The sequence below is a fragment of the Panicum hallii genome, chromosome 5, assembly GCF_002211085.1.
Source record: "Panicum hallii strain FIL2 chromosome 5, PHallii_v3.1, whole genome shotgun sequence".
Lineage (NCBI taxonomy): Eukaryota > Viridiplantae > Streptophyta > Magnoliopsida > Poales > Poaceae > Panicum > Panicum hallii.
The window spans coordinates 25,537,089-25,561,687 of record NC_038046.1 but is presented as its reverse complement, the minus strand read 5'-3'; positions in this window follow the sequence as shown (position 1 = coordinate 25,561,687).

Below are 24,599 nucleotides of genomic sequence, written 5' to 3'. Positions count from 1 at the left end.
GGGCCCAGATGGCGCGGCCCGAGGCAGGTGGCGCGGCCCCGGAGCGCTGGCGGGGCGGCGCCCAGGCGGTTGCAGGCAGGGCGCGCAGCACGGCTCAGCGCGCGGGAACAGGCGGCCCAGGAGTGCGGAGGTGGTTCGGTTGGTGCGGAAGTAGTGCCGGGCAAGTGCAACAGTTGTGGCGTGAGAGAGAAAGAGCAGGAGCTGGGCGGCACAGGAGGAATGGGTGCGCGAGAGTAGAGCACGCGAGCGACGACCGCAGCCGAGTTGTCACGAACGGCTCCGGCATGAGCTGATGCGGCACGATGCAAGCGAACCGGCATCGAGCGAGTACGGGAACAAGAGCGGCATGGTTTTGGCGGTGCAGGAGCTCACGTGCTGAAGAGCCGGTTCAGGTGCTGGAGTGACAAGAACGTGAGCGACGTCGAGCGGGTGGCGCGAGCATGCGCGCGGCGACGTGCGGGAGTTGGCGGTGTGGGCAGCTGTTGAGCGACCGGAGCAGAGCAGGCCTATGGGCATGAGCAGGTGATACTGGAGTACGACATGCCGAGCAACGGCACGCGCAGCAGGAGTTACGGTGGAGGGTTTCTGCGCGAGATGTGGGAACACGGTGACATCGGCCCTAGCTACGCCACGGAAATATCTGATGATGCAAGAGTGGCCGTGTCGAGGACGCGAGCTCGCTCGCTCGCGAGATGCGCGAGGGGCGGCGAGCCAGAAGAAAAGATGGCGAAGCAAAGGCGATGGTTATAGCGCAGCGAATTCGGGAGGAGTAGCCGTACAGCGGCCAGGTGATCAGGGCAGAAGTAACGCGGCGCGGGTTCGACGCGCAGCGTATGACCGGCGGCGGTGGTAGACCGGTTCTGAGGGCGTCACAGCGGATGGAGAGGACGGCGGAGTTACAGAACCCGGAGGTCTGAGCGAAGTTGAACCAGCGCGTTCGCGAGTGCGAGCGGAAGCGTTCTACCGGTGGCCGACTTAGCTCGTGAGCAGGAAAACCCTAGGGTTCGCGGAGAAGTCAGTATAGCGAACCCATTCGGCTCCATCGTCTCATCCTATAAGTCCACGACGTCCAGCAACTTCTATTCCTCGTCGATCGCCGAGCAAGACCACAACACCTCAAGAAAGCTCGTGAACCCTCTCATCGAGCTCTTCCCATCGCCAATCTTGTTCGCCACGGAAAATCACTTTCCGTCTGTTCTTCTCCACAACCAAGGTCTACCCTAATTCTTTGAATCTTTCTAGTGCCGGCGATTCCTTTGCCGGAATATCGTCATTAACTTCCTGTTAACTGTTTTCCCGGACCAGTGACTTGATTGCTATGTTTTAGAAAGTTCTAGGGTGTCCTTTGTAAAATCTTCAAAACTTTCTTTGTTTCAAATCGGTGAACTTCTATATTTCATAGATTTTCATAAGAAGTTCATACAAATGTAAAATCAGTTTCGTTTGAAACCCTAAGTCAAAACCTATAAGTTTATTGTTGTGATCTTGAGTGAAAGTCTTTAATGTGTGGTTTAGGTCAAATGTTAGAGAATGAATGTTTTATTGTGCCTTATATTGTATGCTTGTGTTATAGCTAGAAGATAAATTATAGGGTGTATGTTTTAAGTGGAGAAGTGTGATAGTTAGTTAATCCTATCACCCTAGAGCTCATATCCCTATTATCAAGACATTGTCCTCGTCTTGATTGCCGTTTCTTTAGGTTCCTTGTCGTATAAGGATCCCCGTTAGTTCTTGTGCGTCTGCTGCTTAGCCAAAACATCTCTGCGGCTATGCTTCAGCGTTGGCTATCAGTTCAGCTGCTAAGCATCCGCTTTCCTTGAGTCTAGGATGTTTCTGTATAACAGCAGTCAGTCGATACTTCTGTCATCGACCGATTAGCTGATATGGTTGTTACCTTTCTAGTATCGGCTACTGCCGATACAATTCTTTTGATCTGTTCTGTATCGACTGCACAGAGTCGATGTATCGGAGAAACACACACGATCTTAGGGTTTTTGCCATCGGCCGACCCAAGCCGATTTTGATTGCTTTTCCATATCGGTCAAACACGGCCGATCGATCCCTAATTTCCCCATCCATATCCACACACTTCTATCAGTCGATTTATCGACTGAGAGATCGGCTATCTATACTTATCGGTCACACACCCTTAACCACACTCCATTCGGCTATGCGTCACTCAATAGTTGTGCTGACGTAATCGAGTCGATACAACCACACCTAGTTACCTAGAAAAACACTTAAGCACATCTCAGTTAAGACAACTGCTTTAGGAATCATCCTTCTGCCAAAGTAATCGATGCTTCCATCGATCGTCTAGGAACCCGATACACTCGTCAATCAGCTAAACCCTCGTTGTTTCCAACCAGCTCTGTTGTAACTCTCAACATGTAGCTTATTCTGATTAATTATCTCCCTAAAGCTTCACCTAAGTTTAGTTTCAGATCTCTTTTGATTGTTATGTGAGTAGCTTGTTAAATGAATGTTGAATTGCAACTTTGTTGTGAAGTAAAATAGTTTTGTGTGCACATTTGAATGTAATGTTGCATTACATGTAGATACGACTACTTTCAGCAACGGTACCTGCGAGATCCCCCAGAAGTCTACGGAGGATGTTCCTGAAGACCAAATGAACGTCACCAAGGGATTAACTGAAGCCCCGAACCAAAGTTCGGAAGATGTTAACATTTCTGACTTCAGTCCCACCAGTAAAGGCAAGCCCCGGACATAACCTACTACTTTTATTACACTGCAATCTACATCTATTTACGTATTCTATGCATTAAGTTCTTAGGAATTGCTTGAAACCCTAGATGCATTCTCCTAGGAACCAATGTGATGGATACTAGCTCTTGAGTCCGACTAGCTGCTATGCTATTAAGGCCGGTAGAAGTCGGGTGATTTCCTGTCACTCGCGCGATATAGGAGTTGTAATGTTTACATTTCTGTTATCACTATAAGGATATCGGACGGGAGTTCTGTGAGGTATCATGGTTGAGGTGATACCCCGTCTGTGTTGTTGAATCTGTTAAGGTCGCAGCGTGTGGAAGTGCGGGTTAAGTGTTTGAAAGTACTAACCACATGCCGCGAAATATGGTAAGCGGTAAGCCTAGTAACCAATCGGCCCGAGGAGTGGACATACCTCCCACCACTCGTTTTGCTTCTTCTGGTTACTTATGTTCGACTGAGGAAATACGTGTTGCAAGGGCAACCAGGAGTACGGGTTTTGTAGTCGCGCTACAGACGTATGTCCTGCACGAGTGATGTGCGTATGTTCCTGCAGTCGCTTGTGGTGGCTCTGATCCACGAGTCGGAATGAAAGGTAAACGGTTGCTTCGGAACAACCCTGTGGTGTTCCAAGCGTGTGAGTTAGGTTTACCTTGCAAGGTTGAATCTCGATTCAGGAATCGTCCGCCTCTCACGATGAAATGAGACTGCTTATCCCCTTTTCCACATAGAGTAACAAGAGCAATATTATGGTTATCAAAGATGATGTTTGACCAAAGATTATACCATGCTTGCTTAGTTATAGGTGCTTACCTAGAATGGATAATTAACTAGAATCTGAAAGCTAAAACTTGAAGTTAAGGATCTACTCTTAGTTGCTTTTCAGCTGATACTAAACCCAGAGCTGTTATAAGCCTTCATGAGTCTAGTTATGGGCTAAGTATACCCAATTCCGGGTAAGCCTTGCTGAGTATTAGTATACTCAGCCTTGCTAGTTGTATGTTTTTCAGGTGACATCTGTGAAGACCCTACTCTTCCCTGCCTTGGCCCTGTGCTCTTCCAGAAGGTTGGTCCGTGGAATGGAATCCGTCCTCGGCCAACATTGGTGATACCGAGTGATGTCGTGCCTGGGCTTAGCATGACATCCGTCTTGTCGACGTGCTATAGATCATCGCGTATGTTTTCCGCTGCTAAAGGTCTTAGCTTAAATAGTTTGTATTGTTTTCTCTAAGTTTGAAACTTTGTACTACTTTTATATCTCTTGTAATGTAATCCCCTGTTATGTAAATTGTGATGGTGATTGTATCTCTGGACTCACCTTCGTGTGAGGTAACCTTATTTGATCCTGTGTATCGGTGGTTTATCGGGACGTTACCCGACAGGCCAAGGGATTATACCGTTTGAAGCACGTTGGAGCCCTCTGTAGTGGACTCGCGTACTTGAGCCGGTATAATTCAGGTTGGTTCTGCCACAGTCATGCCCGGGCTTAGCATGACATCCGTCTTGTCAACGTGCTGTAGATCATCGTGTATGTTTTTCCGCTGCTAAAAATCATAGCTTAAAGAGTTGTATTGTTTTCTCTAAGTTTGAAACTTTGTACTACTTTTATAAACTCTTGTAATGTAATTCCCTGTTATGTAAAATGTGATGGTGATTGTATCTCTGGACTCACCTTCGTGTGAGGTAACCTTATTTGATCCTGTGTATCGGTGGTTTATCGGGACGTTACCCGACAGGCCAAGGGATTATACCATTTGAAGCACGTTGGAGCCCTCGGAAGTGGACTCGCGTACTTGAGCCGGTATAATTCAGATTGGTTCTGCCACAAAACTCGACCATTCCTATTTAGTCTTCGTCCTACAATCAATACGGCTCTGATACCAATCCTGTCACACCCGATTTATAAGAACATAAATCGAGCAATCATATATGCGCCAGGATCAAGTCACACATATATACAACAGAATCATCAAGATATCACAACACGTATCTTGAAATAAAAGCGTATAAATTATAAATGAATATCTTTATTACAACTGACTCAAGAATCAGTTCAAGGAATGCGGAAGCGTAAATAAATACATGATGAATAGGGCGCCACAGGGACGTCGGCTGGGAGACAACGCCTAGAAATCGTCGAGTCCGCTGATGTAGTCCTCCACGTCGCCTGGTACTGAGCACCAGTCGAAGATATCCCAGAGAGAACAGAAGAGTAGAGAAGGCAAGTGTGAGTACACAACTTGTACTCAACAAGTATAACACAAATTATGAGGCTCTAAGGTTAGCTGACTCAACTGCATTAGCTTTTAATCTGGGCAAATTTTATTAAAGCTCTTTACTACAAGTGGATGAATTACCATAAACCAAGTTTTATATAATTAATCAAGATTAAACATAAGACTACTGAAAACCAAGCCAAACCACCAAGGATAAACCCCACTAATCAAACGGAGGATCTGGGCCGCTCTTAACCGTGAGCACGGCTAGTATACCAGTTTTACACTCTCGAGAGGTTGCACAACTTTACCCACAAGTCGTGAGCTACACTAGTTGTTCATCACATTTCCTTAGGTGAGATGACTAGCAAGCGCACTACGAGACCGTTACAAAGGATCACGTTAGTAAGGTGTAACCGCTAAGGTTTCTGAATCAGCAACGATGGGGCACACCTCACAGGGGTACAAGCACACAGCACAGACCAAGCCGGAGGAGCAGGGACCATTGAAGCTTACCACCCCTCTTGCCCCGCAGGTAAGTTACTCCCGAACCAAAATGACCTAATTAGTAAGTCAAGACCGTCCCATTCCAGTCTTGTGGTTGCGCGGTTGTCCCAGGTTGTCACTCTATGAACTGGTTCTTATGGAGAGTGGCCAACCAAGCACTAAGCACCGTGCTGGCCCCCTAAACCATGTTTCTAACAAAAACATATTTTAAGGAGATGTGAGCCACTCAAGCACACAGCACAGTGGGCCACTCTCAGAATTAAGTTGCATATAACCATTAATCAAATTTAATTAAAAAGGACCAAGATGGGTGAGAGTGCAGCACCTAGCACAACTAACCCAAAATGCAACCCAAGATATATATATAAACGATAAGGTGGCTAGGAAGTCCTTATAGGCATACAGAATTAAAATGCAGTATGAAATTTTATTTAAAAGTGATAGGATGTTCATGTTATACTTGCCTTCCTCAAAGTTCTCCTGCTGCTGCTCAAACTGCTCTGCAGAAAGGGGCTCCTGGTACTCATCCAAAGGCTCAGCGTCTACTCACGATCGCAACGCCAAAACATGGTCCAGCACATACACATGCATGCAAACAAGGGCAAAAGATAAGAAACAGTACAACATTACATCAAAATAGCACACAAAATTATGATAGAACTGTTCTACGCATTACAACGATCGCGTGGGCGTGAAAACCACCTAAAACGGAGCTAAAACGCGAAATCTAGGGCTAAAACAGGATCCAGGGCTTTTCTGCGAGAAAACAGAGCTTCCAGGGGGTTCTGGGCAAAAACTAAGGACCTAAACATAATTAAAGGCTAGACGTAGGGTCTAACACGCAAAACTACTGGGGGTGGACTGCGGGTTCTATTTCTAAAGAATCCAGGGGCCTAAACAATAAAAACAGGGCCTCACTGCAAATATTTCTGAACGGCATAGGAGTGCGGGTTGATTCCAGGAAAACCCGGGGGCTCTTTAGCAAAAGGACCAGGCTGAACCAGTATCTTCCAATCAGAATTGTTGGATCGCGATCTGGCGGCTCTGGTGTATGGCTCGGGCAACAGGCGCTCGGAGCAGCGGCGTGGTCACCGGAGTTCGGACCCCGCGGCGGCACCTCGCCGGCGTTGGCCGATCTTGGCCGTCCGGGCTCCATCTTGGACGAGACCTGGTCCGGGAGAAAGCTCGCGGCATGCACAACCCATCTGGGCGGTTGGCACGAGTCTACAGCGGCTGAGATAGCACGCTCGGCGGTGGAGGCGGGTCGGTGTGGCGGCGGTCACTGGTGAGCGACGGCCTGGTCGCTGCGGGAAGCTAGGGATCACGACAACTAGCACAAAAAGATCCTGGGGATGATGGGGTGCTCACCGGGGCTGGAAAAAGGCCGAAGGCGGTCGGGGCTGCCGGACCACGGCGGAGCAGGGGCGGCTCCGCTGAGCTTCAATGCGCGGTGGCGGCGGCTAGGGTTCGTGGCGCTTCGGTGGGCTGGGGTCAGAGGCGTGTGCGGGGGCCAAATAAGGGCAACAGGCGGAAACTGGCGTGCGTGCCCGGGCTGGCGCAGGAATCACGGCGGGGACCCGGAGGAAGCGGATCGTGAACAACGGCCCCGCGCGATACTGGCTCGGGTGGCGGAGCTTCTAGAAAGAAGGGGGAGGCTCGGTCGCGGGCCGGCGTGCGGGCTCGGGTGCGGCGTAGAGGAGCTGCCCCAGAGTGCAGCTGAGCGGGGCCACGGCCAGTGACGGGCGGCCGGGCCAGCGGGGAAAGAAACAGGGGAGGGGGAAGGAGAAAGGGGAAGAAGATGACGCGCGGGCCTCGGCTAGCAGAGGGAGAAAGAGAGAGAAGGCACGCAGCGCTCGGCTCGGGCCAAGGGGGAAAAGGAGGAGAGAGGAGTGGGGATGGGCCGCCAGAGAAAAAGAAGGCCAGCCCAAGAGGGAAGAGAGAGAAGAGAAGGGGAAAGCCACGCAGGTTAGGAAAGATAGAGAGGGACTTGGGCTGCTGGGCTGGTTGCTTCTCTTCCTCCCTTTTCTATTTCTTTTTCCTGATTTTCCAAACTTAACTCAATTCGATTTCAATCCAAATGGAATTTGAATTCAAACTTAACCATTCAAACAAACAAAAGAGATGCACCAGCATGAATGCACAAACATGTTGACCTTACAATAAATTTTAATTACTTGTGATATAAAATTAATTTAAATACAAGATAAATCAAGAAAAACCTCAGAAAGTTTATTTAAGCCGAATAAATTCATTAAAATTTTAGGAAATTTACATTAGGGTGTTACATTAGCCAAGACCAGAGCCATGTAGTATTGTGGTTGTACTATTTTCCTGGGTGGTTCTCCATGTTCCAATTTCATTCAATAATCTTATTTATCACCCATCAATATTCCAGAACATGAGTAATCCAATATCATGATATCCAGGTTATCCAACCAAAGTCTAAATAAAAGCAACTAGCGTAACTACAACATAAATATAAATAACCTAGATTTATTCAAGGAAGTTCAAATCAAACTAGGCATATCCTTAACTTGGTATCCATCATATTCTAGACACATGCATGCATATAAAGAAAGAGTGTATAAGTATAATATCATAGGACTGAAATATAATCAAGGACCACTTGCCTTCGTTAGCAAACTGCTACTGCTCAGGCACTTATTTCAAAGTTTGGTTCTTGCGGACCCTCGAACTGCGTATCGTCTATCGTATCACACAAATACATACAAGAAAACAAATACAATAAATAAGAAACAGTATACCAATCAATAAAAATAGAACAAAATAATGTCGTAAGGATCGCGTGAGCGCAAGAATCGATGAAAACGGAGTTAAAATGGAGAAATTAGGGTTAAAACATGATTTCAGGGGCTTATTTGTGAAAGATTTAAAACTAGAAGGGCTCTAATAGAAGAAACCGAGGGCTAGATCATAATTAAACTGTAGACCTAGGGGTTAGATTGTAAAACAGAAAGATCTAGGACTGTGGGTTCTATATTTGAAAAAGTCAGGGGCCTAATCAGAAGAAAAAAAGGATCTATTCGTAAATACTTTTGAACTAACATGGACTGCGGGTTGATTTCCAAAAAGCTTAAGGGCTAAACTACAAAAAGATAGCAGGTTGACCGGTATTAGATCTGTTTGACTCGGGTTGAAACAGTTCTGAACCATCGGATCTAGATCCGACCGCGGGGAACGTGGCTGGTGGTGCAGGCAGCGGCGCGGAGCACCGGCGGTGAGGTGAGCGCGATGGTGAGTGGCGGAGCTTCACCGGAAAACGCGATAACGCGTTCCCGGCCACGACTAAGGCTTGGATCTGGACCAGGAGGTAGCCCGCGTGACGGGGAACCCAATTGGGCGGTTAAGAGCGTGAGATGGCGGCCGTAGGCGGCGGCCGGCAGCGAGCGGCGGCGAGGAACCTTCGGTGAGCGTCGTGTGGGCATGGGGAAAGTGAGAGAAAGAGGGAAAAGAGCAGTGGCCGAGCGTCCTCACAACCCCATGAAGCTTCTGGAGCACTCGTTCGTCGACGGGGAGCAACGGAGCGGCGGCGTGGCGAGCTCCCGAGGTCGGCAATGGCGGCAGCGGAGCGAGCTCGGGTTGCTAGGGTTTAGGGCTGCAGCTTGAGGGGAAAAACCCTAAGGCACAGGTGATACTTATAGGAGGGCCGCGAGGCGCGTTGGCATGCGGGCCCGAGGCGGATTGCAGCGGGGACAGCGCGGGGGAGGGGGCGAGCCGGACTCGGGTTCGAGTCCGGGTCCGGTGGAGGGGGAGGACGAATGGCCTGACAGGCGGGCACCGCCTGTCAGTGCGAGCGAAAGAAAGAGGGAGGGGGCGCACGCGGGCTAGTGGGATGGGGCGAACGGCTGGTGGGCCGCTTGCGGGAGGGAAGGGAGAGAAGGGGAGAGAGAGGCCGTAGGCCGGCCCGTAAGGGGAGGAAAGAAAGAGAAGAAGGAAGAAAGGAAAGTGGGCCGGCCCAAATAGGAAAAAGAGAGGGAATTTAAATGCTATCCAAATGCATTTGAATTTGAATTTGAAGATTAAATTCAAATGAAAAGCAATCAATAAAACAATGAAATGCACAAACCCTATGTTTCCTTATATTTATTTTTATGGATAAAATAAATACTATTAAGTGAAGGTAAATGTCCTAAATTCAAAGGAATTTAAAATGAGACCCTATGAATTTTAAACAAGACCTAACAAAGTTTATTTTATACTTCTAGTTAAAAATTAGGGTGTTACATAGGCTCCAATACGATACACGGAACAACAGCCCAAAAGACGGTGGCGCAGCACCGAGACAGATTCTGGATATCCACTTGATTTGACAACTCCTGTTGACTCAGGCATCATTTGGTCATGGACCCAGTGCCATTGGAAGGTCTATGAAAATATCTTTCAAAGGATATGTGGAACATCAAAATCAGACTCCGTATGTGGCCTGGGCGTCCAATCTAAGGCAGACTGCTCCTAGACTCCGAGGTGGACTCAAAGTTTAGTTGTATTGGGCCTCAAGTGTCTTGGACGTCCCTTGCTTGCCTTGTCCAACTCCAACCTCCTCTCCATGCATCCCCTGGTCCTCTCCTTCGTTCCTAATCAAAATATACTCGTTAGATAGTAATCTATTCTCAAGATCATAAAAGGAAGTGCTTAGGAATGAGCTCACCTGTAAATTCAATTGTCTCGCGCGAGCTCTAGTGATTGGAATTGAATGTTCAGCGGAGTGTTGTGTGCATCCAAAGGAGTGATGTCCTCATCATTAAGTATCTTCATTCACAAAATAATCTGAACCGTAGACATGCTAAATGGGTTGAATTAATCGAATCTTTTCCTTACATCATCAAACATAAGAAAGGGAAGGATAATGTGATTGCTGATGCTTTGTCTAGATGATATACTTTGCTATCCCAACTTGATTGTAGGATTTTTGGACTTGAATCAATAAAAGACCAATATGTGCTTGATCCTGATTTTAACGATGTGTTGATGAATTGTAAAGAGGGACGTACATGGAACAAGTTTGTGATCAATGATGGATTTGTGTTTAGAACTAACCGCCTGTGCATTCCAGTTGGTTCCGTTCATCTTTTGTTGATGCAGGAAGCGCATGGAGGAGGATTGATGGGGCATTTTGGAGCTAAGAAGACGGAGGATGTTTTGGCCGCACACTTCTTTTGGCCCAAGATGAGGAGAGATGTTGAGTGGTTCATTGCTCGCTGCATGACATGTCAAAAAGCTAAGTCTCGTTGAATCCACATGGTTTATACATGCCTCTTCCTATTCCTTCTATTCCTTGGGCAGATATTTCTATAGACTTTATGTTGGGATTGCCTAGTACTAAGAGGGGGAGGGATAATATTTTTTTGTAGTGGATAGATTTTCCAAGATGGCAAATTTTATACCATGTCATAAAAGTGATGATGCTACCCATATTACTGACCTCTTTTTCAAATAGATTGTACGTTTGCATGGTATGCCTGCTACTATTGTTTTAAATCGTGATGCAAAATTTTTGAGTCACTTTTGGCGTACTTTGTGGAACAAGTTGGGTACAAAATTATTATTTTCTACCACTTGTCATCCACAAACTGATGGTCAAAAAGAGGTGGTGAACCACACTTTGGGCATCATGTTGCGGGTTGCTTTGAAAAAGAATTTGAAGATGTGGGAGAATGTTTACCTCATGTGGAATTTGCATACAATCGGACAACGCATTCTATCACAAAGGTAAGTCTTTTTCAAGTAGTGTATGGTTTTAATCCCCGTGCTCCTATTGATATTCTACCTTTGGGTACTAGTGAGAGAATTCATAGTGATGCTAAAAAACGTGCTGATTTTATTTTGAGAATGCATGAAACAACTAAGCACAACATCGGAAAGATGTCTGAAAATATAGAGTAACTGATAGTAAAGGTAAACGAGAAGTTAAACTTGAACAGGGTGATTTAGTGTGGTTGCACTTGAGAAAGGATCTTTCAAAATAATTGAGAAGATTAATGATAATGCATATAAACTTGAGTTGCCTCCCGAGTTCGGGGTTAATCCTACCTTTAACATTTCAGATTTGAGGCCTTACTTAGGGGAAGAAGATGCGCTTGAGTTGAGGATGAGGAGGGGGAGGATGATGAGGATATCACTCCTTCGGATGCACACAACACTCCGCTGAACATTCAAGGTCCAATGAATAGAGCTCGCGCGAGACAATTGAATTTACAGGTGAGCTCATTCCTAAGCACTTCCTTTTATGATCTTGAGAATAGATTACTACCTAATGATTATGTTTTGATTAGGAACAAAGGAGAGGACTAGGGAAAGCGTGGAGAGGAGCTTGAGTCAGACAAGGCAAGCAAGGGACGTCCAAGACACTTGAGGCCCAATACAACTCAACTTTGAGTCCACCTCGGAGTCGAGGAGCAGTCTGCCTTAGATTGGACGCCCAGGCCACATACGGAGTCTGATTTTGATGTTCCACATATCTTTGGAAAGATATTTTCATAGACCTTCCAATGGCACCGGGTCCATGACCAAATGATGCCTGAGTCAACACGAGTCATCGAATCAAGTGGACATCTAGAATCTATCTCGGTGCTGCGCCACCGTCTTTTGGGCTGTTGTTCTGTGTATCATATTGGAGCCTATTAGGGGTGCGTCCAGGGGTCTTGCACGCCCCTAAACACTTTATAGTCAATAGAATCTCTCAAGTTAGGGTTTGGATTTTGCTTAGATTATTCTGTCAAGAACAGTTTTGCCGTTCGTCGGTTCGTGAGACCCCAACTTTGTGAGTTAATCATACATCTGTAATTTTGGTTGCATTCTTCTTTGTTCTTGCTTGTGTTCTTCGACTCGCAGGCAAGGATTAGTCTTCTTGGTGAGGTTGGCCATGCAACACCGGTCGTTAACCTGAGGAGACGTGATGCTGCGATTGCGGGGTTCAGAACGTGTTGTTCAGAAGCCGGATCAAATTGTGTCGCGAATCCACCAAATTGAGAGTTAACAGAACCTTTCAGATGACTGGAACTCTAGTTCACATCAGCTACTACAAAAACATTGTTGAGGTTCCTTTGGTACATTGGATGGCGAGCATGATTTTCCACATTTCGCTTGCGCTGGGCATGCTTGGCGTTCTTCACCCGCCAGATCCTTCGGTGCTCCTCGTTCTCGTCCTGGGGGGGCGTCAGCTATGGGCTCGTCGGCAAAGACGTCCGCGAGTTGCTCGTCATTGTACTCGGGACCCAGCTCATCATCATCCGCGTTGCAAAGGGAGGCCATGTAGACTTGATGATCCAGTGAGTTGTTAGCCGTAAGGCTGTACTGAGTAGCTCTGTGCTACTGTCTCCCTCTTCCGCAATGGGAGAGAAAGGTTTGCCCTCCTGGAAGGGCAGTTCCTGCGTGAAGGCCACAAAGCAGGACTCGTAATCGAGTAGTTTGGAGGGCTCAAAACCCTTCCAATACATGAAACAGCCTTGCAGCGTTGATGTTAAGGTTAAACCCAGATGGCTGCCCACAAACGATTCGGTGTGGCCATCGGGTTGCGAGTGGTTTTCAGGAGCGGGTGCCTCCCGGCGGGCAATGGCTCCCTCATCTCTAAGTGCTCCTTGGCTCTGGCTTGAAGGTGTAGTACTAAGTGATGAGTACTCTTCATTGGAGTCCGAGTAGTTGTCAAAAATGGGGGGTGCCCGGCAAGCGGTGGCTCCCACGTCCTTAAACTTGAGCAGCAGATTTAGGTCCTCCTCCATGTTAGAGAGGGACTTAGGTTGTCTGGTACCCTCAGATCAGTTTGAGTCCGATCCGGCTAGTTCTGGTGCATCACGAGTGGAAGTCGCATAAAAAACGGACATCTTTTCGATCTGCGGGGCCAAATCGGGGCACAGTAACTCGTCGAGGTTGTCGATGAACTCATCGAGGTTGCTGTTTCAAGTTGATGTAGAGGCCTCTGGCTTCCTGGAGTCGAGTAGGTGGCTATTGAAGCAACCTAAGCTGTTGGTGATGCAGATCCAGAAACCGAAGATGAAGGTTGTGCCCTTGTCGACCATGGCGCTGGTGAAGTTGAACGATGCCATCGAGTTCTCCGGTGGATGCTCGATGAACACCCCTACTTGGTGGTAGGGGTGTTTTACTGCCATGCCCACCGAGGGATACCCATGAGGTGGTGAGTTTGTAGGTAGGGTGTCACCGAGATCAGGAACTCAAAGGTGCAAGGAACACAAGGTTTAGACAGGTTAGGGCCGCCAAGAGCTTAATACCCTACGTCCTGTGTGGTTTGTATTTTCTTAGGTGGTGATCGGGTGATCTTCTGTTTGGATGGGGTCCCTGTCCGCGCTTATATAGTCCGGGGGGACAGGTTTACATGGAAGTTGTCAGTACATACAGACAGGGGGTACTTACTACTAGTGTGTCCAGCCCGAGGGGCGCGTGGTTATCCGTAACCTCGCGCTAAGCCTTTGGGTGACATGGCGTACGGCCTGGGCCTAACAACTGGGTGCACGGTCTCCAGACCTCCCCCCACACTCTAGTAGGACCGGCGCCACCACATGCCCGCGAGGACAAGGTGCTCAGGAATGGCTACTGCAGGCCCGGACCACCGCGGGGTGGTCTTGGACCCCTACGTGTGGAAGCCGGACCCCTAGCGGGCCTGTGTGCCTGGGCCTGCCAGAGGGGCCCGGAGCTCCCTTCCCACCGGCGAGGGGGTCCGGTGCCACCATGTGCCCTATAGGAAGCGGCCGCTAAACCAACACCGCCACGTGTCCGGTGGGAGCCGGTCTTCTACGAGAAGCTAGCCCAACTACCGCATTAAATGCGGGTGGTTGGGGTGCGCGTGCCCGAGACAGGGCATGGGCTGCCCACTGACACGTTGGGCAGGTATGCTGACACCATGGTAAGTCCGCCAGTTACCGAGGCGGCGCGTCGCATCACCGCACCGCGTGCCCGGGCGAGAGGCGTGTAGTCACATCATGGCGCCGCGCGCGTGAGCGAAGGGTCATTATGACCTGCTGCAGGAAGGCCGCGGCGTGCGCTGCTACAGTGTGCAGAGGCTACAGCATGGCAGGTCTACATAGCCCCTTTGCCTGTCAGCGGGAACTGACCCTACAGTGACAACACATCTCCCACTACGCATGTCACTGACAGCAGACCCTGTTGATAGGGACAAACCCGTGGGTGGCCCGATCTTCACGATAGTAGGTACGAACAAAGGATAATTGGAAGAAAATTGCCGGGATGACTAGCTTTATACCTGCCAAGGTTGGATGTGACCAAGCGACGGGGAGAGAGTGTTATCGCCGTATTTTGACCGGGCTAGAAGTGGGCCATGGAGCAAGATGGGCTTAGAAGGCAGTCACGACAAGCTTGCGAATCGGGCTTTGTGCGGATGATGGAGGCCAGTAAGGCCGTGTAAGTTAGGAATAAACAGTTAAGATTCGTGTCGTGTTAGGTTAGGGTTAGTTAAAGAGAACAAGTCTACGGACTATAAATATGTACCATGAATAAACAAGAAAGACAGAATCGTTCATCATCAACTCTCAGCGTATCGCCTCCCCTGTTCTAGGGTTTCTCATCGGGTAAGTGCCATGCGACCCCGATCACGTTCTGCGTGATCGGGGTAGCATCACCCTTGCTCGTTCGCTTACACGTTGCTCATGCTGAAGCCTTGTAGATGGCAAGTAGCGTTATTTATCTTAGCCCGCATGGAGTATTTTATTCTTTTTGCACCTTAATCATGCTTCATTCGTTGCTCTCGTGGGCTTGATCGTCATGTTCGTTCATGGATACAATGGTCATGTCTTGTTTCGTATTTATCAGTAGATCCGATCTGTTATGGCTAGTTTCTGTTTATTTAGAAGCTTGGTTCGATATCTGCATGATTAGGCCTTGCAAACGAGTTGAATGATCCGATCGTATGCTTTGTATCGGCTCATCGCTTGAATAGAGGTTGTTTCAGGAATCGGCTTTTCGGTTGTTTCTTTGATCTCTGTTCAGATCGATATTCCGATGCCTTCGTGTATTTGTTAGGCTCAATCACGTGTAGGATGTTTCCGATTGTGCAATGAGGGCTTAGTTGTCGTGGGTTGGATTAGATTGATATTTATGAAGCAAATATTGTTTAAATATATATATATATATATGTTCGCATGCTGCATATTCCAGAGACCCGACCCGGTGTTGATGCAATCGGCTCTTTATAGCCGATACCGGGGGGGAGATGATGAGCCGATCACGGCTCGGACTAATCTTTACACATGTCTATGCACGCAGGAGTTTGACACATCATACCTTCCTGATCGGGTGCAGGATCAGGTGGCACGCCTAGCGACTCTCGGCCAGGGCGCGCGCCGGATCACTGGGCCGTTGACCGAGGGACCGGGGCCCACCAGCCGTCCCGGAAGCCTCCCGGCTCCTCGTGTTGCCTGTCGCTGCCCGCCGGCGGGTTTTGACCGACAACACATTCTGGCACGCCCGGTGGGACCCTCTTCATCGACTTCGTCATCATCATCGGCATCATCTTCATCGACTCCATTATCTTCGTTGACTCCGTCAGTGGTGGTCAATAAGATGGCAAGGGATGATCCGATCACTTACGAGGAGCTCTCTGCTGAACACAAGCAGAGGTACGATGAAATCAAGACTCAATTTGAAGCCGATCTCATCGGCTCTTTTGAAAGAACTCGCAGCCACGGTGTCAGGTGGAGAGGGTTTTCACCTGAAGGTGCTCTTGATGGAGTAGATCTGTCTACCCCGTTTGAGGATCGTACCAGAGCTCTGCGGCAAGAGGTGAATTATGCGGTGGCTCATTCGTTGCACCGGCATTCTGAAAGTTTGGTTAATGCTTTCGAGCGTGTAGCTTTACGGGTGGTCCAAGAAATTATGAAGCACCAACATTCTCCGACTGGGCCTGCTCTGGGAAGCCATAAGGGAGAGTTGCCGTTCCAGACCAGACCCCCATTGCCTTATGCGCTTGCAGCGGCGGAATCACACGGTGCTCCAGCTTATGTGGTTTACAAAGTGGGGGGTGATCCCACGGACCACCAGTTCTTCAACGAGCCACCCAAAGAAATCCCACATGGCTACATGTGTGCATACATTCCGGATAGCAATAACCCGATGCATCTCTCACAGAAAGTAGCTGGAGGGGTTTCTGGAGCTGACGCGGATAAACAAGCATGGCTAGCAACTTATGCTACAGGGCCGAGCCACGATAGTATGCACTCGGCCCTCGGGCTTCAAACAGTGGAACAAATTGGCGCCATTCTAAGGGATCAGTTTGGCATTTTGCCAAAGAGGAGAGCGATCGGCTATACAAAGCCGTATCCAAGCGATTATGATCTAATTCCATTGCCACCAAAGTATCGGCTCCCTGAGTTCACCAAATTCAGTGGTGCAGAAGGTTCTAGTTCTATCGAACACGTGAGCCGATATTTGGCACAGTTAGGTATGATTTCTGTATCGGATCCACTACGAGTAAGGTTCTTTTCGCAGTCGCTCACGGGATCGGCCTTCGGATGGTACACGTCATTAGGTCCTGACTCCATCCGTACATGGAAACAGTTGAAAGAACAATTTCATATTCAGTATCATTCAGAAGCTGCGGAAGCAGGGATCGCTGACCTGGCGCAGATGCGACAGAAGCGTGGAGAAACTGTGGCAGAATTCATTCGACACTTCAGGGAAATGAAGAATAGATGTTATTCGACACGGATTTCAGAAAAGGAAGCCGTAGAATTGGCGTCGCTAGGGTTATTGAAGCCGATTAGGGATCTGGCTTTTCAATTGGAATTCACTTCTTTGGCGCATCTCGTCCAGAAGTTGACGACGCACGAGCAGCGTCACCCTGAGCTGTACCAAGAAAAGTTTAAGCGCCAAGTAGCGCTAGCTGATACTGAAGAAGCCGATGACTCCGGGGAAGAAGCGGAAGTATCGGTTGCAGAATGGGCTCGTGGCGCAAATCCCGTATCGTGCAAGTGGGTAAAGCAAACAGGACCGGCAAAGGGATTTGATTTTGATGTAAGCAAAGTGGAACAGATTTTCAATTTATTATTGAAAGAAAAGCAGTTGAAGTTTTCAGAAGGATACAAACCCTCCACAGCGCAGGAGTTGAAAGGAAGATCATATTGTAAATGGCATGATTCTTTTACCCACAGCACAAGCAAATGTAAGGAGCTCCGTCGGCAGATCCAATCGGCTATTGAGCAGGGCCGATTGATCCTAGGCCAGACCGCCATGAAAGTTGACACTCAGCCGTTCCCTGGTGTCAATATGGTGGAAAGTCATGATCGGACGGCAAGGCGACACTGGACTTCGTGCTTGGCATCAACATGGCGGGGGTGGCATCACCTCGACAGAGCAAGGACGGAGAGGCTGACCCTAGCAATCGGCCCCAAAAAGTGAAGAAGGAATATGTTACAGAAAGGCAAGTAAGGTACGTAAGGAATCAACGACCAACTTCTTCTGATCTTCTTAGGAAATACGAATACCAGTACCAGCAGCGCCTCCATTGGGAACCTGAAGAAGAGGAGTATGAGCGCCACACCGGGAAGCGCCTGAGGAAGCACGAAGACGCCCGCGATCATTGGCACTGCCCGTTCTTCAGGTACTGTTGGGATTCAGGTATGAGCCGACTGCCTACTATCAGGGATTGCCCAGAGTGTGGACCAAGGAGGCCAGAAACAAGGGATTCGGTTTTCCAGCGGATGGGACCTGCCCCAATCCGGCAAGTGCGGGTTCGGTCACCACGAAAGGAAGACGAAGAAGAAGATAGGTATCATCGTCCACGTTGGTGCCCCGATGGACTTAATCATTCCCAGAAGCGCAGAGTTTAGCGGCTGCGTAGTTTGGAGGAGGCCGAAGCTAAGTACATCGAGACCTTAAGGAAGGCGCGACCGGATTTGGCAGAACAAGTTCATTATGTGCAGGAAAAGGAGTCGCGCCCGCCCAGGAAGGAATGGCGGCCCAAGTCAACAAAAGCCGATAAGAAGGTATCGGCTGATGCACATATGGTTTTCGTACTTCCTGCAAAGTTCCATGCTCGGACCTAGGAGGAGCCATCGGTAGCCCAACTTGATTTGGGACCTCGGCCGGTGATATTCGAGAAGCCGCAAGCTAAGAACTACAAGCACCTGAAGGCCCTATATCTTAAAGGGCTTATTAATGGTCAGCCCGTTAATAAGATGTTGGTGGATACGGGAGCAGCGGTCAACATCATGCCGTACTCAGTCCTGCGCCGTTTGGGGCGGTCCACTGCAGATTTAATCAAGACCAATGTCACGCTAAGTGATTTCAATGGGCAGACTTCAGAAGCCCAGGGTGTCCTTAGTGTGGAACTCACCATTGGAAACAAAACCGTCCCGACTTCGTTCTTCGTCGTCAACAGCAAGAGCACCTACAATGTTTTACTTGGCAGGGATTGGATCCACACCAACTGTTGCATCCCTTCCACAATGCATCAATGCATCAATGTTTCGGCTCGGGGGGCACCTAAGAGGATACGATACAAAGCTATGAAATATGTCCTCATAGGGGATGATATGTTTTACAGGACCTTAGAAGGGTTATTGCTTAAGTGTTTGGGGCCAGTTGAATCCAATCGGCTCCTGCATGAAGTTCATGAAGGAACGTGTGGGACTCATCAGTCGGCCCACAAGATGAAGTGGCTAATCAGGCGATCAGGGTACTACTGGCCTACCATGCTTGAAGATTGTTTTAAGTATTATAGAGGGTGTCAAGCATGTTAGAGGTTTGGAAAGATCCAAATGGTGCCAGCGTCCGTAATGAACCCCATCATTAAACCATGGCCGTTCAGAGGCTGGGGTATGGACATGATCGGCAAAATTAATCCTCCATCTAGCAAGGGTCATCAGTTCATTCTAGCTATCACAGATTATTTTACCAAATGGGTGGAAGCGGTCCTGATGAAATCGGTGGCATCCAAGGATGTTATTCAGTTCGTCAAGGAACACGTCATTCATAGATTCGGGATTCCACAGACTATTACAACAGATGGTGGCTCGGTTTTTATTTCAGAAGAATTCAAGAAGTTTGCTGCTGATATAGGAATCAAGCTGATTAGATCGTCTCCATATTATGCTCAGGCGAATGGACAGGCCGAAGCGTCCAATCAGAGTCTTATCAAGTTGATCAAAAGGAAGATTGATGAATACCCCAGACGCTGGCACGAGGTCTTATCAGAAGCACTCTGGGCATACCGTATATCATGTCACGCGGCGACAAAAACTTCTCCTTACCACTTGGTCTACGGGCAGGAGGCCGTGTTACCATGGGAGGTTACGGCCGGATCAAGGCGCGTAGAATTCCAGAATGATTTATCCGCTGAAGAATATTCTACTCTGATGAGTGATAATGTGGAAGATCTCACGGAACTCAGGCTATGGTCATTAGAGAAGATTAAGGAGAATAAGGCTAAAGTAGCCCGTGCATATAATAAAAGGTGAAGCCAAAGGAATTTCAAGTAGGAGACTTGGTTTGGGAAGCAGTATTACCATTAGGAACTAAAGACGCAGCATATGGCAAGTGGTCCCCAAACTGGCACGGGCCGTACAGGGTTGATCAGGTCCTACCGGGGAACGCATACATGCTTGAAGAATTGGACGGCGTTAAGTTTCCAGTAGCAGTCAACGGCCAACACCTTTAGAAATATTTCCCAAGTATGTGGGCTAACGAATAATGAAGCCGATGGCACCCATCAGGCCACAAGCCGATGCAGCCAGCAAGCTAAGTACCGCCGATTTTGGTGGCAAGACAGGAAACGGAAAGGATTAGAACAGCCGATGCAGTGCCATCGACTTTAGAAGTGCGCTTACGGCAATCAAGTATCACAGATTGTCAAACAGCCGATGTGCCACCATCGACTTTAGGTTCACTACATAAAAACACAATGGGTTCACTACATAAAAACACAAAGTTCATCTCGGGCAGGACTGCTGAAGGAAAGCGTCAATAGTAGCGATAGCATCAAGGCGGATACGGTCAACCTCAGCAAGTACCGCTTCATCCTCTTCGTCCGCCCCTGGCACCACCTGTTTGCTCAAGCTGTTCAGCTCGGCCAAGTCCGTCTTCAGATCGGCAGTCAAAACTTCCGCCTCCTGCTTGGAACCCGCGATGAGATCCTTCTCCTCCTGGATGCGCTGCTTGGTGGCCCGGACCTTAGCTTCAAGGTCTTCCAGTTCTTTCTCCAAGAGGTGAAGCCGATGGGCGGAAGCAAATGTGTCGACCTTAGCGTCGAGTGCGGCCTTCTTCTTGTTGATCGACTGACACATCTCAGCGATGATGGTCCTTAGGAGCGATTGGGAACGTCGAGTCTCGATCCTGCGGCGAGCTTCTGCCACTTTTGCTTGGAAGGAAGAAAGATACCCGGCTGGTAAGAGCTTGACCTGGAGGCTCACAGGGAGCTGGGAGTTGACCTCGTCGAGAATTTGCTTGACTGCACTGGAATCCTGAATCAGGGCGGAGATTGGACCCGACAGAAGATCCTTCACGCGGAGAAGTTGATCGGCAGTGCTGGTCAGGCCCGAGGGAGAGTCATCAGCCTCCAATATGGTCGACCCGATCGAGGCAGGGTCGAACGCAAGGAGCTCTGAAAAAGGTCCAGGTTCTGGAGGAAAAGAGGGTGAGACAGGCATTGCAGGAGAAGACCAAAATAGTTACAAAGAAAAGGCATACCTGTCCTGAAAGGGAAGTGGCGATGGCCAATGAAGGGGCGATCGGCTCCCGGGAGTACGTTCCCTCCAAGGAATAAACAGTGGCGGCAGGGGCCACATGAACCGCACCTCCAGAGGAAGAAGCGACAGCCGACGGGGTAGCAGTCGGCACTGCGGGAGCAACAGCCGATGAGATGGCGATCGGCTCTGCTGGGCGTACCTCTCGTGCAGGGGAATCGGCAGTAGCTGAGGCGGGAGAGGATCCTTCCAAACAGGGGCCAACGAGGGATGTAGTCACGACCGGCGCCTGCAGACTTGGCGAAGCAGCTAGGACAACAGCCGATGCAGAAGGGTCCTCCAAGATTGTTGCACCGGGATCACGGAGAGTGATCAAGGCCCTGATAGGCGCATCCACGTCCTCTGGCACTTCCGAAGATGAGCCTTTCTGGCATGGGGCTCCTCCCCGCTGGAGACTTCTACAACGGCAGGCTACAAGAGAAGAGAGCAACATCAAAGGAGACATGAACAAAACCCGATTGCAAAGCGGGAGGAGGGGCCAAACCTGGTTGATGACTGGAGATGATGGATTAGGGGAGGACGGCGCAGCTTCCTTCCGGACCTTTTGACAAGAATCTTCCTCGTCTTAGTGCGAGCCCGGGGGGCAGCAGCTTCAGAAAGTCGTTTTCGCTTGGGGGTCAATTTAACGGTGCTCGGCTGAATCTGCATCACACTTTTTGAAGGAGGGGTGCATTCCTGCCAAAGAGGACCACAGGAGCAACCGCCTGGAAACAAAAAGGCGATCCATCCTCGTTCATCGGCTCTGGGCCGTCTTCTTGCTGCAGAAACAAAAAATGGATTCAGGAAGGATCTAGCAAAGTTTAAAGAAGGAACGTTAATCCAAAAGTCGGTACCTCTCTAGCGGGAATGTCATACTCGGGGTGAATCTGCTGTAGCATCGGACCCAGAGCTCTTCGGAAAATGTGAGTTTTCCACATCGTCCACCATCCCTCAAAGTCGACAGCTAAAGAGGTAAAGGTAAAATTGGCAGGGACAGATAAGGAAAGGTCTGTAAACAGGCTATAGCATCTTTGGGCGGTCAGAGCGTCAGGGAGGTCCACCCTGTTTGATGTCAACAAGTGGAGAAGGAAGTGGGGAGGCACCTGTGCAAGACCAAACTGCCGGGCTGCTACGACCGGCTGGTAAAATTCATAACCAGGCTTGAGGATCCGATTAGAAGTACTCATGCCAACTGGGAGAAGACAGGGCCGAACCATAATGGAGTAAAGGCGCCTAGTGTCAGCGTCACAGTCAATATCGGCTAATCGGAAGGCAGCCGGGTTCTCGAAGAGTTCAGAATCGGCATAAGGAAGAAAGTTTGGGTTATCAAGGCCTTTATAGAAAATCTTGAACCAGCGGGAAGCGCTTAGAGGATTCAATTTCCCACCAGGGAGATTGTATAAGGCCTGCCCGAAACTAGTACACCTAATCAGTCTCCCACTCAGATCAGGGAAGGAATTGCTAACTAAGGAAGGGAAATCAGGGTCAGAACTTTGGAAATAAAGACGAGCCCACAACTGAATGAACCACCATGGGCCACCAATTCTGATCTTCTTCTGAGAAAGGAGGCTAGAAGTCATCAGATGGAGATATCTGTAAAGTTCCCCCAGAAAAAGTCTACCGAGGCCAATAGGTTGACCCTGGCCAGCTCATAAGCCAAGGAAAGGTAGTTCTTGGTCGGGGCAAGGGAAGGGCCACAGAAGAGGAAGTGTTCAAGCCATAGGTTTAGAAAGGCCGTGTGCTCCTTCTCCGATACAGGGCCTTTGCTCTTCTGGTGTTGGCTCAGGTATGTGCTCCAGTTAGTGCATTCAGTTTTGGAAGACAGTTTGTAAGGGACTACATGGAGGCTGTAGGCAGAAGGGCAAGCTGATGATACGTCTAGGCCGGTGATCATCACAACATCCAGCAATGTTGGTGCCAATGGGCTATGCCCGAAGAGGAAATAGTTCAAGGCGTCAGACCAGAAATAGCCGATGGTCTTCAGAAGGTTCTCATCTTTTTCAAGGGGGAAAGGGACAGAGACAGAGCATCGGCTATCCCGATTGATTCTCATAAGGGCTGGTAGGTGTTCGCTACTCTGTTGTACCAAACTATCCAACCTTCAGGGGGATTTGGCCAGGCGCGGAGGCTATCCGACCAAGATTCTAGGTCTATATCCTGACTCACAAAGGGGATTCGGTTGGCTTCGCACGAGATCAGATCTATGGGTTTCTCGTAGGAACGAGGTCCAAGGTAGAAAGAATTGGGGGAAGAAGGGTGCGGTAAGAAGATATCGGAAGCCTGAAAAACCCCAAGAAATCAAGATTGCTGAGGAAAGAGTCATTTAACCGCGCAGTAAAATTTGCGGATGCCACATTAAATTAATGGGGGTCGGAGTTTACCTTCAGACCAAAGGCGGCGGCGGCGGTACGCGAAGATTCCGCCATCGGGAATCTTGAATCGAGACCCTGGAGAGTGGATCTAGGTTTGGCGGCGCAAGATCGGATGTGTGTCTCAAGGACCAGGGAGGATCTTGCGGCTAGGGTTTGTGAGCGAAAAGAAAATCGGAGTTGACCTGGATCCCAGAATCTACAGAGATGTGCGTTGGATTGAAAGGCCGACAGAGGGTAAAGTAAATTGAAGGGGCTATGTCGGATCCGGATAGGTATATCCTAAGGCCGATGCGTTGCCATCGGCTCTTGAACAGATTATTGTGCGCGAGAAGAGTTGCTGATACAAAAGCAGATTACATTCACAGTGAGGCAGTAAAAACAAAAGAGGAGCTAACTACTCCTAAAGATGACCTGGTAGGGATGCTACGGTCTACCACCAGTACACACCAGAGGTCTTGCGGCGCTTGGACGGTGGAGCAATGCTAGTGCCGCTGCTGCTGCTATCGCTGCGGCTATCGTTGTCGTCCCCGCCGCTGCTGCTGGTAAAGCTGTCATCGTCTTCAGCTCCTTTGCGGCCGTCGGAAGTGTCGTCCGATGACCTGTCAAAAAGGAAGGTACCTGCCATCGGATCTTCCTTGGAGGAGATGGAATCGGTTTTCTCCTCTGAGAGAGAAAGGTCCTCTCCCCAAGTTGCATCATCTTCATCTTCCTCCAGCTCGGCCCCGAGGAGGAGTGCGAGATCCTCGCCATCAGTCAGGGATTCATCGTCCTCTGATTGATAACGGAAGTCCCATTCCTCTGCATCCCAATGCAGGGGGGCACGGACCTCATAAGTGGCGATTGGGTCGTATTCTGGAGTCGGCTCTCGAGAGGATTCGGATTCATAAGAGATGACGGAGGAGGCAAAAGAAGAAGAGGCCATAGTAAAGGAAGAGAGGAAGAATTGGTGATGGCTGTGAGGGGAAATGGTCAAGGAGGGTGCTGGAAATAAGTTTATAAAGCCAACGAGTGGGTGAAATGAATCGGCACCATAACGGTTCCCTAGGAAGCTGGCACAGAGCAGTCGCGTC